At 40.4% G+C, this 19399-nt stretch overlaps 1 protein-coding gene and 1 non-coding gene across 4 annotated transcripts in view; one reads left to right on the top strand and one right to left on the bottom strand.

The window, feature by feature from the left end:
- MPP7 (MAGUK p55 scaffold protein 7) overlaps positions 1 to 19399 on the bottom strand; it is a 314869-nt gene that overhangs the window by 205808 nt on the left and 89662 nt on the right. The gene's annotated exons all lie outside the window — the stretch shown is intronic.
- TRNAS-AGA (transfer RNA serine (anticodon AGA)) lies at positions 1759 to 1834 on the top strand. The gene has a single exon. It is a non-coding gene; the product is annotated as a tRNA-Ser (tRNA).

Raw genomic sequence — 19399 nt, 5'->3', positions numbered from 1 at the left:
GAAAATGATCCTGTCTCGATTAACTACAGGTTCATTCACAATATTTTGTATCCCTACTTCCACTTTTTCTGTGTCTAGTGTTTCCCCCGAGCTCGGCTGTCCCACAAACACAGAAAGCAAGGATACTTCGTGAAACCTCTCTGTTGTCCTAGCAGGCAATTTACCATTTTAAGATCCACACAAATGATCCAGTTATGCTCCTCATACTTCAGAAAGTCGAGGACAATTTTTATATCATTCTTATTAAGTCATTCAATTCAGGTTGGCTAAACTGCTGAGGGGTTAATGACTGCTTGGCATCAGAAGAAGACCCTTCAGATTCTACAACCATTTCCTCATGCATCTTATCAAAATACACTTGATCACCATGTTCACTTCCTTCATCCTCAGAAGAAATAAAATCATTGAAAACTGGAACCCAGAATGTCTCAGAGTGTGGGACAGGTTGTATTGCTAAAGGAATATTAGGATATGCAATTATATGCCATTTTTTCTTGCCAATGTCCTTTGTATGGATCAGACAGAAATAATAGTCACTGGTGTGGTCCTTAGGTTCACATCAAACCATGGGAATAGCAAAAGGCATTACTTTGTGTTTTCCTTTTGTCCAGTCACGAAGCATTTCCTCACAATTATGACACACAATATCAGGAGCCCAATTCTTGTCTTGATCACTAAGGGGAACTTGAAAATAGGCAATATATGCACGTATCACAAATGATGAAATATTGCGCCTTTGATGTTGAAGTGTGTAACAGCCACATATATAACAGAAGGTGTCAGGACTATTCTTACATTTACACCTACTCGAAGAAGCCATGATTCAATCTTAAAACAAAATAAGAAGGTGTTTTTATCAGATAATAATTTTTTACATTTATAAACAACTATAATTATGTAAAAGTGATATTTGTAAAACATTAATTGCCTTGTGGTTATGTTCAATCCAAGAGTCATTGCCCTTTAACTCCAATTTAAAAACCAATGCATTCCATTAACTGTAACAAAAAGAAATTAAAATTGCACACAAACTAGAGCATGCACCAAAAAACGAATTTCAGATTTGGAATCAGCGATGTAGAAATATATAGAAACAGTTCTAAAACCTCATGCAACAGAAAATGAAAAAAAAAAAATTGTTCCCCAGTGTAATTATAACCAGAAGCAATTCCTAGTGGCATTAATCATACCTAACACAGCAGGTCCTCAAATAACAGTGTTTCATCCAAAGTCATTTCATTGTAATGTGGCTGAGATGCTGCAGGAACTTAACTCTTGTATACATCAATTGCTCCACAGTAACTTTATTTTGTTATACTCACTTCACTAAAGGTCACAGGAACTGTCAACAGCATTACGTTTGATGCTCTTCATAGTAAGTGATGTTACTATCTCATCTCCAGGGGGAGATACATTTAGCCATTCAGGACTCACACTCAGCTCTAGCCTATGCCTCCAGTAACAATCCCATCACTTCAATCTTCCACTCCAAAACCTTCAAGAGCTACTTTAATTGCTTTATGGGGGCAATACTGGTTAATAAAAGTACACAGGTTTCAGGTGCACCATTCAAGAGCTACATTAAAGAAAAAAGTTTAATGCCTGACCTAACATCCAAATTACGGAGGGATCAAATATTTCAAATGTAAAGATTATTTAAAATATTTTTATCATGTTGCAGTTTGGTGGGCAAATGAGTTTGTATAATCTGTATTTTTTGGTTTTGCTCACTCTCATCGTTAAAAATGGCCACTGCTGGTCCTGGCCGGTTGGCTCAGCGGTAGAGCGTCGGCCTAGAGTGCGGAGGACCCGGGTTCGATTCCCGGCCAGGGCACATAGGAGAAGCGCCCATTTGTTTCTCCACCCCTCTGCCGCGCCTTCCTCTCTGTCTCTCTCTTCCCCTCCGGCAGCCGAGGCTCCATTGGAGCAGAGATGGCCCGGGCACTGGGGATGGCTCTGTGGCCTCTGCCCCAGGCGCTAGAGTGGCTCTGGTCGCAACATGGCGACACCCAGGAGGGTCGCAACATGGCGACGCCCAGGATGGGCAGAGCATCGCCCCCTGGTGGGCAGAGCGTCGCCCCATGGTGGGCGTGCCGGGTGGATCCCGGTCGGGCGCATGCGGGAGTCTGTCTGACTGTCTCTCCCTGTTTCCAGCTTCAGAAAAATGCAAAAAAAAAAAAAAAAATGGCCACTGCTCACGTGATACAGCTGATGGCTTTCATGCTTGGGAAGGGGCTTGATTATGCTAATGTATGCTGAGGGAGGACTTTTGCACCAAAAAGTTTTAAAAGGAGGAGCTAGGAGGCCATTTGGGGAGAGTGACCACATTGTTGCAGAGAGAGGAGGAGCCCATGTTGTATGTAGCAGGGCAGAGAGTCCACATGGAGAAGAGGAGGCAGCCAAGATGGAGGCATGCAGAGGGGACTGAGTGAGGCTGGTGAGGCCTTTGATTCTAGAAAAACTCGGATGTGTCAGTAGCTTTGTGAGCGCTGAATAAGTGGGTTTTGGAGCTCAGTGTGTTTGTGTTTACTTGCTTGCCAAGTGCGAACTAGGAATAAAGGTAATGGCCCACCAGTTCTTGGCTCTGCAGTTTCATTACCATCTGCCCAAATTTAATGCAAACCTGTAAAAGCCAGGCAGCTGTGATGGCAGCCGTGGCTACTGGCTTTACACAGTTAAACACTTTTCTTAGCATACGAAGAACACAGAAATGTAATTGATAGACTTTATCATATTTTCATGCATGAAAAAAAAATGCAGAGAAATTGCTGAAAATTATTTGCAACAAGCTAAGAATAAAAGATGGACTCCGGCCAGTTAGTTCCGTCGAGTAAGAGCATAGTTTCAAAATGACAAGGTTGCAGTTTAATCCCCAGTCAGGGCACAGCGACCATCTGCTTCTCTTCCCCTCCCCCTCTCCCTTCTCTCTCTCTTCCCCTCTCACAGCCAGTGACCCAAATGTTCAAGTGTGCTGAGGGTAGCTAGGCTGGTCCGAGCAGCAGCCCCAAACGGGGTTGCTGAGTGAGTCCTGGTCAGGGCACAGGCAGGAGTCTGTCTATATCCCCTCCTCTCACTTATAAAAAAAAAAAAAAAAAAAAAAAAAAGTTAAGTAAAGCATATCATTTTTCTCTCGTCAACTAAGGTTGCAAACACCCAGTCCTGGCAAGGGCATGGGAAAAGAAGCCCACGAGTCGTCTGATTGGATAAACATTTACTCTTCAACCAGCAGTTACTGAAGACCATAAGTTCTAGGTGCCAGAGCTATCAAGGAGTTTGGGATAGATCAGTGAACCAAAAAAGCAAAGATCCCTACCCTCATGGAGCTAATAGCCTAGGGCGGAGAAAACAGTAAGCATTGGAAGGAAATTACACGGTATATCAGAAGGTGACAGGTACTGGCAGAAAAGGACCGAGTAGAGCAGTGAAAGGTATATCCAGTGTTGAGCCACCAGCTTGTGGCAATGACAAATGAAGTGGCCAGGGAACACGATAAGAAAGTGACAAGCGAGCAAAGACTTTTGGAAGGTGCAAGAGTTAGCCACACGGGTATCCGAGGAACACACGTTCCAGGCAGAGGGGTCAGACAATACAAACACTGAAACCTCTAAGATAGGGTGTGCCTGGAGCATCTGAGGAAGCACTTTCTTTTAAGAAAAAGCTGTTCTTTTTATTTTCATTTTTTTATTGATTTTTAGAGAGACAGAGAGAAGCATTCCTTTGTTGATCCACTTAGTTGTGCACTCATTGGTCACTTCCCGTATGTGCCCTGACTAGGGATCAAACCCACAATCTTGGTGTTTTGGGACGACACTCTGACTGAGCTAACTGGCCAGGGTTGAGGAAAAACTTTCTTTTTCATAACTTTCACACGGACTGTGGAGCCCACTCTGATGGCAGCAGAGGGTGGGAGAAGGAGTAAGAGACGATGGAAGAGGAAGTAGGGGGCCAGAGCATGTAGGGCCTTGCAGGGCACATACTGCAAATAATTTAACTTCTACTTTAGAGGGAAAGAGCCATTGCAAGATTGAGTGAAAAAGGAATATGATCCAATTTACATTTTTTAACATTTATTTTATTGATTTTTTTAGAGAGAGAAATGGAGGGAGAGAGAGAAAGAGAGAGAGGGACATTGATTGGCTCCTGTATGTGCCCTAATCAGGGATTGAACCAGCAACCTCTGCACTTGGGGACAATGCTCTAATCAACTGAGCCATCTGACCAGGGCCCAATTTACATTTTAAAGCATCCTTCTGGTGAGTGAGCAAGGGAGCAAGGGAGCGAGAACACATGATCACAGGTCAATACAGTGATTCAGGCAAAAGGTAATGGTAGTCCGCAGCCAAGCAGCAGCCAGAGGAAGTTATGAGAAGTACTCAAATTCTGAAGAAATAGTGAAGAGCTAATTATAAATTTCTATCAGAATGAGGGATATTAAAAAAGAACCTAGGTGGATGACGTCAGAGTAATGGCGGGGTAGGAAGCGATTCTGATAAATCTCCCCCAAAACTCAACAAGATCTTCAACCAGAAACAGAAAAACCTATACTTGGAGCCTCCAGATGCTTCGCAATACACCCAAAGGTATGGTCGAGTGAAAAATTGGCTAAATATATAACCAAACCCCGAAGGAAATAGGGAGTAAGAAATGCTCCGCCTTCCTCACTAACCTAAACAGGGCGGCTTTCTCTGGTAACTGTGAATATAGAAACTGAGGCGGGCAAAGGGGGTGAATAGATTCAGGCCACGGCACAAACGGCTGAACCAGGCTGTGGCACGGAGATCCAAGCCGAGGAAAAACTGATCCTGTGGCAACCCGGGCAATACAAGCTAACACTCGCGCCAAACCCAGACAAAGAAAGACAAGCGGGGCAGCCATTTTACCCGGTCTCCTGGTTGGCGTGCGCAGTTAGTGGGCGAGAGATTTCTTCCTAGGCCCCGAGAGTGGGTGCCCGTGTTGCCCCACGGAGAGGCAGGGTCAGAGGCCTTTCTGTGGGCCGAGGGCAGAGTCTCTGGGCAGCCCCAGCGCCCTGGGAAAGACACGCATGGGAGGGAGTGAGAACTAATTCCAACGGTGGAAATTTTCCGTGCTGCTGGGGGTTTCACTCAGAGGGAAACGCGGCCGGCCTCATATCCGGGTTTGCGCGCACAGATAGTGAATGAGAGATTCCTCTGAGTGCCTCGGCAGTGCGCGCCCGTGTTATCGCACAGAGGGGCATAGTCAGGGGCCTTTCTGTGGGCCAAAGCGGAATCTCGGGCCGCCCCAGCGCCTTGCAAAAGCCGCACACGGGGACAGAGCGAGACTCAATTCCAACGCTGCAACTTTTCCCTGCGGTTGGGGGTTTCACTCAGAGCGTGAGACTGCTAGCCGGATATCCTGGTCTGCGCGCGCAGCCAGTGAATGAGAGTTTCCTCCAAGCGCCCCGGAAGTGGGCGCCCACCTGTGTTACCGGAAAGAGTGGCAGACAGAGCCAGAGGTCTTTGAGTGGGCAGAAAGCCCGCCTGATTATGCTAGCAGCTCTGACTGACTGAGCCTTACCCAGAGCCCTGTGCTGGGTGGAAATAGAGTGGGGAGTTGCCAGCTCTTTGAGCCTCTTACTATCCAGGCAGAGGCAGCAGCAACCCCATAGCTGGATTATCAGGCTACTAATTGAGGAAGGAAAGACTAGGAGAAAGGCTCCAGGAACACGGACTCTCTCACTGTTGGAGCCTATAAATGCTAATAGCCTCGATTGCCAACGAGACTAAAGCACAATACATGACATTACCATAGAGACTTATCAACTGCAAACCTCTACCTGAGCGTGCCAAAGGGGCAGAACCCGGGGTACAGAGTCACCGACCAGGAAGAGGGAGAGAAAAGAAAAAGCAAGAAGATAACCTCTCAAAATCAAGAATAATCTGCAGACTTTATAACCTATCCCATTTTATTATATTTGTTCGTTTGTTTCTCTTATCTTCATTCTTGATACTTTTTTTCCTCCTCCAATTTGGCCGATTAACTCTCTGCCGGTCTTACTCTCTCCTCTCCTTGAACTACACTACCCATAAGTGTTACATCTCCCATTATCTTTTCTCTTCTCTTCCTTTCTCTCTGTGAGGGTTGCACTCCAAAACTCTTAACTCTCTCTCTCTCTCTCTCTCCTTTCTTTTTTCTTCTATTAGTGGTTCCCTCTTTTTTTCTCTCTCTCTCTTTCTTTTCTTCCTCTATATTAGTTTCTTCCTTTCTCTTTTACATCTCCTCATTCAAACCTCAATAACAAACAAATTATCTTATCTGGGACTCAAACTTATGTTTGTGGCATTTTGGGGGGGGTTTACTTCACCTTTATAACTCACCAGCAGTGCTCCCATCCCTGGCTCTCCATTTTATCTAGTTCTTGTTCCACTAAATACAATAGTAATATTTTAATTTGTCTCCCCATTTTTCCATTTTCCTCTTATTCCTCTCATCATAACTCTTAGACAACCAACACCTAAAAGCAAATCATTTTATTCTTGACCCCAATTTTTTTCTTATTTGCTTTTTGTGGGTCCATACGCTCTTTTTTTTTTTTCTTTTTCTCGTTTTTCTTTTCTTTTCTTTTTTTTTTTTTTTTGCCCCTTTATTACTTTTCCCCAATTCAGGCCCTCCATCACAAGCATTGTTTGTTATAATTCACAGTTCACCACAAGATTTTCTCAAGAAAGAGGGGAGAGGAGAGGAGAGGAAAAAAGGAGGGGGGGAATAATTTCCTTTTTTAAAAAATTTTTATTTTATTTTATTTTTCTTTATTTCATTATTAATTTTTTTTAAAAAAAAACAACTATCTTCGATTTTTTATTTTTTATTATTTTTTAACTTTTTATTCTTTATTAAATCTCATTAATACTATCAACAAAACGACCCTCAGATGCCATTAAGGAAGAGAAAATCGAATATCATGGATACAAAAGAAAGAGAGGTAACACAGCTAGATGAGGAAAAATCTATGGAGAAAAAATTTAATATATTGGAAACCTTGGAGCTAAATGACAGAGAATTCAAGATAGAAATCCTAAAAATCCTCCGAGATATACAAGAAAACAAGAAAGACAATTTAGGGAGCTCAGAAAACAACTCAATGAACACAAAGAATATATGTCCAAGGAAATTGAAACTATAAAAAAAAAATCAAACAGAGATGAAAAACTCAATTCACGAGCTGAAAAACGAAGTAACAAGCTTAGCTAATAGAACAGGTCAGATAGAAGAGAGGATTAGTGAAATAGAAGACAAGCAACTTGAGGCACAGCAGAGAGAAGAAGAAAGAGACTCAAAAATTAAAAAAAATGAGATAGCCCTACAAGAATTATCTGACTCCATCAAAAAGAATAACATAAGAATAATAGGTATAACAGAGGGAAAAGAGAGAGAAAATGGAATGGAGAACATATTCAAACAAATAATAGATGAGAACTTCCCAAGCCTGTGGAAAAAACTAAAGCCTCAAGTTCAAGAAACAAACAGAACTCCGAGTTTTCTTAACCCCAACAAACCTACTCCAAGGCATATCATAATGAAATTGACACAAACCAACAGCAAAGAAAAAATTCTCAAGGCAGCCAGGGAAAAGAAGAATACAACATATAAAGGAAGGCCCATTAGATTATCATCAGATTTCTCAGCAGAAACTCTACAAGCTAGAAGAGAGTGGACCCCAATATTTAAAGTCCTGAAAGAGAGGAACTTTCAGCCACGAATACTATACCCATCAAAGCTATCCTTCAAATATGAAGGAGAAATAAAAACATTCACAGATACAGAAAAGATGAGGGAATTTATCATCAGAAAACCCCCACTCCAGGAATTACTAAAGGGGGTTCTCCAATCAGATACAAAGAACAAAAAAAAAAAAAACAGAGCCACAAGTAAAAGCTCCAAGAAGAACACAATAAAACCAAATTTAAACTGTGACAACAACAAAAAGAAAGAGGGGGAAAAGATGGAGATTAACAGTAGCAAAGGACGATGGAGTGCAAAAGTACTCACAAAATAGTTCGCTACAATGAACAGGGTAGGGACCCTTTTCATTACTCAAAGGTAACCACCATTGAAAAAACCACCACAGAAGCACATGAGATAAAAAAGATAGCAACAGAGGAAAGATGTATGGAATACAACCAAATAAAAACAAAAGATAGAAAAACGAAAGAGAAGGATCAAACAAGACACAAAACTAACAGAAAGCAAGATACAAAATGGCAATAGGGAACTCACAAGTATCAATAATTACACTAAATGTAAACGGATTAAACTCACCAATAAAAAGGCACAGAGTAGCAGAATGGATTAAAAAAGAAAATCCAACTGTATGCTGCCTACAGGAAACTCACCTAAGTAACAAGGATAAAAACAAATTCAAAGTGAAAGGCTGAAAACAATACTCCAAGCAATTAACATCCAAAAAAAAGCAGGTGTAGCAATACTCATATCGCATAATGCTGACTACAAGACAGGAAAAGTACTCAGAGACAAAAATGGCCATTTCATAATGGCTAAGGGGACACTGAATCAAGAAGACATAACAATTCTTAATATATATGCACCAAACCAAGGAGCACCAAAATATATAAGACAGCTACTTATTGATCTTAAAACAAAAACTGACAAAAACACAATCATACTTGGAGACCTCAATACACCGCTGACGGCTCTAGATCGGTCATCCAAACAGAGAATCAACAAAGACATAGTGGCCTTAAACAAAACCCTAGAGCACCTGGATATGATAGACATCTACAGGACATTTCATCCCAAAGTGACTGAGTATACATTTTTCTCCAGTGTACATGGATCATTCTCAAGAACTGACCATATGTTGGGCCACAAAAACAACATCAGCAAATTCAGAAAAATCAAAGTTGTACCAAGCATATTTTCTGATCATAAAGCCTTGAAACTAGAATTCAACTGCAAAAAAGAGGAAAAAAATCCCACAAACATGTGGAAACTAAACAACATACTTTTAAAAAATGAATGGGTCAAAGAAGAAATAAGTGCAGAGATCAAAAGATATATACAGACTAATGAAAATGACAATACGACATATCAGAATCTATGGGATGCAGCAAAAGCAGTAATAAGAGGGAAGTTCATATCACTTCAGGCATATATGAACAAACAAGAGAGAGCCCAAGTGAACCACTTAACTTCCCACCTTAAAGAACTAGAAAAAGAAGAACAAAGACAACCCAAAACCAGCCGAAGAAAGGAGATAATAAAAATCAGAGCAGAAATAAATGAATTAGAGAACAGAAAAACTATAGGAAAAATTAATAGAACAAGGAGCTGGTTCTTTGAAAAGTTTAACAAAATTGACAAACCCTTGGCAAGACTTACCAAGGAAAAAAGAGAAAGAACTCATATAAACAAAATCCAAAATGAAAGAGGAGAAATCACCACGGACACCGTAGATATACAAAGAATTATTGTAGAATACTATGAAAAACTTTATGCCACTAAATTCAACAACCTAGAAGAAATGGATAAATTCCTAGAACAATACAACCTTCCTAGACTGAGTCAAGAAGAAGCAGAAAGCCTAAACACACCTATCAGTAAAGAAGAAATAGAAAAAACCATTAAAAACCTCCCCAAAAATAAAAGTCCAGGCCCTGACGGCTATACAAGCGAATTTTATCAAACATTCAAAGAAGACTTGGTTCCTATTCTACTCAAAGTCTTCCAAAAAATTGAAGAAGAAGCAATACTTCCAAACACATTTTATGAGGCCAACATAACTCTCATACCAAAACCAGGCAAGGATGGCACAAAAAAAGAAAACTACAGACCAATATCTCTAATGAATACAGATGCTAAAATACTAAACAAAATACTAGCAAATCGAATACAACAACATATTAAAAAAATAATACATCATGATCAAGTGGGATTCATCCCAGAATCTCAAGGATGGTTCAACATACGTAAAACGGTTAACGTAATACACCATATCAACAAAACAAAGAACAAAAACCACATGATCTTATCAATAGATGCAGAAAAGGCTTTCGATAAAATACAACACAATTTTATGTTTAAGACTCTCAACAAAATGGGTATAGAAGGAAAATATCTCAACATGATAAAGGCCATATATGATAAACCATCAGCTAACATCATATTAAATGGAACAAAACTGAAGGCTTTCCCCCTTAAATCAGGAACAAGACAGGGTTGTCCACTCTCTCCACTCTTATTTAATGTGGTACTAGAAGTTCTAGCCAAAGCAATCAGACAAGACAAAGAAATAAAAGGCATCCATATCGAAAAAGAAGAAGTAAAGGTATCACTTTTTGCAGATGATATGATCCTATACATCGAAAACCCCAAAGAATCCACAAAAAGACTACTAGAAACAATAAGCCAATACAGTAAGGTCGCAGGATACAAAATTAACATACAGAAGTCAATAGCCTTTCTATATGCCAACAATGAAACAACTGAGAAGGAACTCAAAAGAATAATCCCCTTCACGATTGCAACAAAAAAAATAAAATACTTAGGAATAAACATAACAAAGAATGTAAAGGACTTATATAATGAAAACTATAAACCATTGTTAAGGGAAATCGAAAAAGATATAATGAGATGGAAGAATATACCTTGTTCTTGGCTAGGAAGAATAAATATAATCAAGATGGCTATATTACCCAAAGCAATATACAAATTTAATGCAATTCCCATCAAACTTCCAATGACGTTTTTTAAAGAAATAGAGCAAAAAATCATCAGATTTATATGGAATTATAAAAAACCCCGAATAGCCAAAGCAATCCTAAAGAAAAAGAATGAAGCTGGGGGCATTACAATACCGGACTTCAAACTATATTATAGGGCCACGACAATCAAAACAGCATGGTATTGGCAGAAAAATAGACAATCAGACCAATGGAACAGAATAGAAAGTCCAGAAATAAAACCACATATATATAGTCAAATAATTTTTGATAAAGGGGCCAACAACACACAATGGAGAAAAGAAAGCCTCTTCAATAAATGGTGCTGGGAAAACTGGAAAGCCACATGCAAAAGAATGAAAGTGGACTACAGTCTCTCCCCCTGTACAAAAATTAACTCAAAATGGATCAAAGATCTAAACATAAGACCTGAAACAATTAAGTACATAGAAGAAGACATAGGTACTCAACTCATGGACCTGGGTTTTAAAGAGCATTTTATGAATTTGACTCCACAGGCAAGAGAAGTGAAGGCAAAATTAATGAATGGGACTACATCAGACTAAGAAGTTTTTGCTCAGCAAGAGAAACTGATAACAAAATAAACAGAAAGCCAACTAAATGGGAAATGATATTTTCAAACAACAGCTCAGATAAGGGCCTAATATCCAAATATATACAAAGAACTCATAAAACTCAACAACAAACAAACAAACAATCCAATAAAAAAATGGGAAGAGGATATGAATAGACACTTCTCCCAGGAAGAAATACAAATGGCCAACAGATATATGAAAAGATGCTCATCTTCTTTAGCTATTAGAGAAATGCAAATCAAAACGGCAATGAGATACCACCTCACACCTGTTCGATTAGCTGTTATTAGCAAGACAGGTAATAGCAAATGTTGGAGAGGCTGTGGAGAAAAAGGAACCCTCATACACTGTTGGTGGGAATGTAAAGTAGTACAACCATTATGGAAGAAAGTATGGTGGTTTCTCAAAAAACTGAAAATAGAACTACCTTATGACCCAGCAATCCCTCTACTGGGTATATATCCCAAAAACTCAGAAACATTGATACGTAAAGACACATGCAGCCCCATGTTTACTGCAGCATTGTTCACAGTGGCCAGGACATGGAAACAACCAAAAAGCCCATCAATAGATGACTGGATAAAGAAGATGTGGCACATATACACTATGGAATACTACTCAGCCATAAGAAATGATGACATCGGAACATTTACAGCAAAATGGTGGGATCTTGATAACATGATAGGAAGCGAAATAAGTAAATCAGAAAAAAACAGGAACTGTATTATTCCATACGTAGGTGGGACATAATAGTGAAACTAAGAGACATTGATAAGAGTGTGGTGGTTACGGGGGGGAGGGGGGAATGGGAGAGGGAAAGGGGGTGGGGAGGGGCACAAAGAAAACAAGATAGAAGGTGACAGAGGACAATCTGACTTTGGGTGGTGGGTATGCAACATAATTGAATGACAAGATAACCTGGACTTGTTATCTTTGAATATATGTATCCTGATTTATTGATGTCACCCCATTAAAAAAATAAAATTATTATAAAAAAAAAACAAAAAAAAAAAACCTAAAATGACTCCAAGATTGTTTGAAGTTGCCATCAGTGTGACAGGGAAGCTCAGTTATGGACACAGAAGTTCAGGGTGTCTGCTAGATATCCAGGTGGCGATGTGGTGGGCAGCTGGATACAGGAGCAGGAGCTCCACAGAGCAGCCTGGGCTGAAGCTGTGTCTTCACGAGTCACTAGCATATGGGCAGTATTTAAAGCCATGAGCCTGCACAAGCTCCCCAAAGGTGTGAGTGTAGACACAGAAGAAAGAACAGCCAAGGACTGAGCCCTGGAGGCTCCAAGTCTCCATAGGTAGATGTGGAGGACGAGACGGGCTGTCAACCATTCAGAAAGTCGGGCACCAGGAGTGTGACATCCTGGAAACTAAGTAGGACAAGGAAGAAAGAATGATCCTCTGTCTCAAATGAACTGACAGAGCAGCAGACCAAGGGCTGAGACTTGCCCACTGGACTGAGCAACGCAGAGGTCACTACGTTTGACACTGTGCTGAGCGAGGAAGACCGGATGGAGAGCACTCAAGTACAGAGACATGCTGGAAATAGCAGCCACAGACAGCTCCTACAAATAGAGGCAACCCTGGTCATTTCTTACCAAAGAGAACTGATGTTTGTAAGGGAACAAAGGTAAAGTTTTTTTGAGATGAAAACAATAATTTATTTTGGCACTAACGGCATTAACCCACAACAGGGAGAAATTCTGACAACGTAAGAGACACAGGATCTGCTCTAACTCTGTCCTCGGTGCATGAGAAGGATCGGGGTCTAGTGCATAAGTGGAGGGGGCTTCGGACAGGAGCGTGGGTCATGCACATATGTTCAGTGGGCAGAACGTGGGCAGAGGGAACATGTGGCAGTTTCCTATGGCTGCTGCAGTAGTTGCAGTGAACTATGAACATGGTCGTCTTCTGAGAGTAGCACAGAAAAGAGAGTGTCTGCATTTGTCAGAAAAGACTGGGAGAATGGGGAAATGGATAAAGGAGGGAAGTCATAAATTAGCATCCACTAATAACCATATGAAAATTTAAGGCCCTGGCTGGTTAGCTCAGCCAGTTAAGAGCGTCATTCCAAAATGCAAAGGTTGCAGTTCAACCCCCGGTCAAGGCAAACAAGGGAAGCAACCTATGAATGCATGACTGAGTAGAACAACAAGTGAATGGTTCCCTTACCCCTGCCCTCTCTCCCTTCCTACTCTGTCTCTCTTTAGAAATTAATAACTAATTAATTAAGCCCTGGCCAGATAGCTTTGTTGGAGTGTCATCCAGAAGCACACAAGTTGCCAGTTCAATCCCTAGTCAGGGTATATACAGGAACAGCTCAATGTTTCTGTCTATCTTTCTCTCTTAAAAAAAAAAAAATTAAAGCTTCCATTTCCTTTTATCCAGTAACTCACTTTATTTTTCACTCGTTCATTTACTTGTAGGCAGCCCGGAGGGCCATCTGCAAGACCTGTACCCAACTGTTACCAGTGCTGAATCCAGGAAGAAAGAGCAGAAGGAGCAGGAATGATGCCCTCACTCTCTCTGGGCGCAGTTCACGGGGCTTGAGCTTTCACAAAGTGCAGAGGCACACCTTGTTTTAGTGTGCTTGGCTGGTGTCGCAGTTTTTACACATTGAAGGCAGGACCCTCCGCCAGCTAAAATTTAGGATTTGCTTTATTGTGATACTTTATTGAGGAGATAATACTTCAGAGATATGCCTGAAGACATTATTTTTTTCCATTGATTATTGAGACTGAGAGTGAAAGAGAGAGAAAGAGAAGATGGGAGAAGGGAAGGGAAGGGAGAGAGAGAAGATGGGAGAAGGGAAGGGAAGGGAGAGAGAGAGTGTGTATGTGTGTGAGAGAGAGAGAAAGAAAGAGAGAGAAGCATCAACTTGTTGTTCCACTTAGTTGAACATTCGCTGACTGCTTCTCATAATGTACCCTGACCAGGATCAAACCCATGACCTCAGCACACCAGTATGACACTCTATCCACTGAGCAACCCGACCAGGTCTGACATTACTTTTATAATTTTAAAAATTTCACTCCTGGGTAATAAATCTGATATAAACCTTTTCCCAGCAGTATAGCTCAAACTTCACCTCGAATTCTGTCCCAGCCACAGTGGACTGCTACTTGCTCTAACCTAGAAAGCATAATTGGATCCATGTAACCTTCCACCAACTCACCAGGTAATGAACTTCCTGGTGATGGTGACTGCTGTCCCGGTCTCTCCTTCAGGACCCCCAAAGATCATCAGAAAGACAAAACAAGCAGCACTACCATCCTTACCTCAAAGTGTCACTAACAGGTGTAATGTAACACACCTGACAACGTTTTGAGGGTCGTGCATAGAAATCTGGCAAACTCCCAAATCCCTCTGCACTTCGGAATCCCACCTGCTCCTGTTCCAACCTCACTCCCCAAACGCTGAGTGATGCTAGGTGCCAAGCACCCACTAAGAACTGGGGCTACAAAGCAAACAAAGTCTTCCTCAGTGTAGCACAGACTACTCTGAAAATAAATGTGAAGTTTGTAACTGGGAAAAACACTCGAATGAGGGAGGTGCTGTGGCACCATCCAAGTGTCACAGTGGGATAGGAACAATTTCACAGAGAGCTTCCCAGGGACATGATGATGGTGCTGAGGTTTTAGGGAGGTAGAGATGTTAACGAGGTGATAATGGGGAATAGACAAATCTGGTAGGAAAAGAAACGCACTGACAAAGGCCCTGGGCGAGGATGCTTAGGCTCTGGAGCCAAACGACATAAACACAAATTCCTACTTCTGCAACTAACCATCCATTTTTCCATCTATTGAAGGGGTTCAGTAGCACTAACCTTACAGCACTGTGATGGGAACTAAATGAGTTACTTGTAGAGCTTAGAAGGATGCCTCACTTAGCTATACAACTTATGTAACCTTATTTCAAAACAAAAATTTTGTAATTTCCAAACTAAATGCAAAAACATGACTATGCCCAAGCATTAGGGAGACAGATTACAAAATATAAGTTGACAATGCAGAAATACATCAAGGGAAGAAAGGCTTTTCACAGTAGGCCATAAAAGCAGGCAGTGAGGGACCCCACATGTACTGGGTCAATAGTGAATGAGAGAGATAAGAAATAATGAAGAAAGTGCTCACATACCCCTGACCCAGGTCAGTCTAGACATCTACACAGTAAGGAAAAAAAGAAAAATGAAAAAATGTTCCCTGTTCTCGAGCAGCTTAATTTTTTTCTTCTCTAGGTGAGAGGAGGGGAGACAATAAGGCAGACTCCTGCATGTGCCCTAACAGGGATCCACCTGGCAACCCCATCTGGGGCCGATGCTTGAGTACTGAGCTATTTTTAGCACCTTAGGCTAACACACTCCAACAAAGCTATACTCAGCACCCAGGGCCATGCTCAAACCAATCAAGTCACTGGCTGCAGGAGGGGAGGAGGGAAAAAAATAGAGAGAGAAGGTAGGTGAGGCAGATGGTCACTTCTCCTATGTGCCCTGATTGGGAATCAAACCTGGGATGTCCATAATACACTGGGCTCATGCTCTATCCACTGAGCAACTGGCCAGGGCACAATTTTCAAGATAACCATAATGAAACAGATATTTACATGAAATGTCAGTAACTATAATTTTGGTGGTATTGATATTAATATGTTCAGTCACAACTTCTGACAATATGGCTTCTGTAAACCATATGCCAATGCATAGTCCTATTTCAAACTCCATTAACAGCAATCATGCTGAAATAACTGTGAACTCACCTTACAAAATGCTTCAAGAGATACAAAATAATATCAGTCCCATTACTGAGATATTTATATGTACTTTCCAGGTCCCTCCAGACTACCCATGCTAGACATAATAAAGAAACACCCTGGAGTCAATCAGCTATGCCAGGATAGGGTTGCCTTCCTGAAATATACTCAGAACAGATCTAACAAATGTTCATTCAAATTATTCAATCATATTGCATCTCCGGTCCTCTAACTCTTGAAGTGACAGTGATGAAATGGTTCAAAGATACCAGATCATGGCACTGGCAGGTTGGCTCAGCAGTAGAGCATCAGCTTGGCATGTGGAAGTCCTGGGTTTGATTCACAGTCAGGGCACACAGAAGTAACCATCTGCTTCTCTACCCCTCCCGCTTCTATCTCCCTCTCTCTCTTCCCCTCCTGCAGCCATGGCTCAAACAGTTTGAGCAAGTTGGCCCAGGGCACTAAGGATGGCTCTGTAGCCTTGCCTCAGGTGCTAAAATAGCTCGATTGCCAAGCAACCAAGCAGCGGCCTCAGATGGGCAGAGCATTGCCCTGGTCTGGGGTTTGCAGGATGGATCCAGGTCAGGGCGCATGGGAGAATCTGACTTTGCCTCCCCAACTCTCAACAATTAAAATAAAATAGATATGGGATCACTTTTGTCATTTTAAGCTCTGTTATCCTCATTTTGGGGATGGAAGTAAAGCACGGGGAACCCAGGCTACAGCCAGAGACTCTAGGCTATAACCAATCAGCAATATAATTCATCTCAAGAGGTAGGACTCTTCTTAAAAACAGATCTTGCCTTTTAATTTAATATCATATCTCCCAACAACTGTGCTTACAGTTCTTGATATAATTAACATGTTCATAAGAAAAAATGTCAAGAATTCCTAATTGCAAACTCCTGTTTACAGTTTAAGTGCTTAAACCTTTTTGATAAATTGTATCTTCCATTTCAAAGTTATTTAGTTCTAAGAGGATACAAAAGAATTTTTAAAACATAAGGGGATCCTCTACGTTTTAAACACAACAGTCTCAGAAATCAGAAAAGTGCATCAACTTACATAAAAAAAGTCATAAAAAGACTTTACCATTTTATATGAACTACATCATAAAATTCATCTTTATTATAAAAATTATCTTCTGAATCATTAAGATGGGGTAGAGAAGGGAACAAAGTACTGGATAAAAAAGTCAAAAGGCTACTTCCTACACAGATGAGAGTAAAGTCATAACGTCTTGTAGAAGAGAGAAATTACCAGACTTGTCACACTTGTCAAACAATAGAGAACTGTCTTTTCATCAAGAAGCCTACCAAGTGTGGACACACCATCTGGACTACATTGAAAGATATTCGAGGCCAAAACAAAATATAAAAGTCTGTAACTTACCCAAGTGCTTGCAGTTCAGAAAGCCAAAAGAGAATTAGGCAAGTAAAGAAGAACAACTATGATTTTACTCACTTGGATTAGATTCAAGATGATTCCTATCTGCATATGTTGACGTGATGCCTAAATGAACCTAATGATGCAATTTAAAGTTACAGGAGGGACTGACCAAAGTTATGCGAAAATAACAATTCATAGTAGCAATGGTGGCTAACTTCAAATCAGCAGGGAGATCCCAGCAGTCTGATGAAGTAGCCACCATTCACGAAGGAAAGGGATAAAAGGAAGGGAAGTCGGAAGGTGGGAGAGCTCTGCTGGGTGAGGAGTAAGACACTCAGTAGCAAAGAAACACATCTTCAGATTAAATGACCAATATGATGGCGAAACGATTCATCCAGTTGGAAAACCCTGACCCCACACAATGGGTAACAAAACTGTGTGTGAAGGCAGAGATGTCACTTGATATGGGTTCCACGTTCAGTGGGAGCTGACAGCAGAATGTCAGGTGAGGCAGATATATACAAGATTGACTAAATACCACTAAACTGAGGGGAAGAAGACTATCGCACTTTAAGTAAATACACTATTGAAATGTGAACATACATTAGTTGTTAGAACATTAAGACATTAGTAAGACCTAACATGAAATGTTCTAGTCAAAGAATCCAGCCACTATCTTAGGTAATGACACGTACTGCTGTACAACCAACCAGCACCAGCAATACCACATCCAAACACAGTGAACAAAATAATACCAAGACCCAAGAGTCTAGTTCAGAGTAAAAATTTACTAAATAGAGGAAAAGCATTTTTGCTGTGTATAGAAAAAAAAAGACTACAATTAAAAAAAAAAACAGAACAGGAAAGCTAATACAATTTACACTTATACATCTATGCCATCCTCAACATAGAAGGTATCAGTGCATATTATAGATACTCTGAAAACTCAAGGGAAAAAAATGGCAAAGTATAGGTCACTGACCCACCTACCTTCCTATAAAGAAATCTTTGTTTGGGGCAATTTACTTTCTATTGCTTTTTCCCCAATATTTGGACAAATGTAAATTATAGCTATTAAACCAAAGGAAATTAATTTAATGCTAAAATGTAATATTAATTCTCAAAGCAATAACATATCTAAATCATGAACGCATTAAAAAATGCAGATGTATTGAGAAGTGGAAAAAATTTTCCAGTTCAAAAAACCTGCTTCTGTAAAAATATATTTTGTAGAAGACAGTAGTTAATTCCTAAGAGAATAAATGGCCCAGAATTTGATGAAAGTGTCCCTGCGGTGAACAATTCACTCTTCTTGCAGATTCCAGATGCTCAACATTCCTGATTCAGAATGGAAAAATTTACTATTAGTCTAGAGAAATTTAATATCACCATTCTTGTCATATCCTCCATAGCTTCATTATTAGAACAAGTCTGGGGAAGCTATAAACTATGTTAAATGCTAAAAAAGATGCTCACTGTGGTCAATTAGATGAGATAGTATGACTAACCGAAATATTCGGAAATCATATAGAAAAAGACTTGAGAAAACAAATATATATTTATTTGAGGTTTTTCCTGAGGCTTGACATTTGCATTCTGTACAGGATAGTCAGGCACAGGACCAAAAGGTTTTACTATAGCCAAGAGCTAATAAACACTAAAGAACATATATCGATGCCCAGAACAACATTATAAAATTTTATTATATTAATAAAATGGGATACATCAAGCTTTAAATTTTCCACTTTGTCAAAGGTAAAATAATCAACACTATTTAGTGCCATTCATAACAGGCTTCAATTTTCCTCATTTAAAGTATGTTTTATTTCCAGAAGTACCTATACTACCAAAATGCTTCAATACTACCCTGACAGAAGCATTCTCTCTTGTACTCTCCCTCAACTGTTAATAACTTATTAAAGCACGCAGCAAGCTGAGTTTTTAAATACGTGAAACA

Source organism: Saccopteryx leptura, chromosome 5 (genome assembly GCF_036850995.1).
Source record: "Saccopteryx leptura isolate mSacLep1 chromosome 5, mSacLep1_pri_phased_curated, whole genome shotgun sequence".
In the NCBI taxonomy this organism is placed as follows: Eukaryota; Metazoa; Chordata; class Mammalia; order Chiroptera; family Emballonuridae; genus Saccopteryx; species Saccopteryx leptura.
This window is presented reverse-complemented; position numbering and strand designations above follow the sequence as displayed.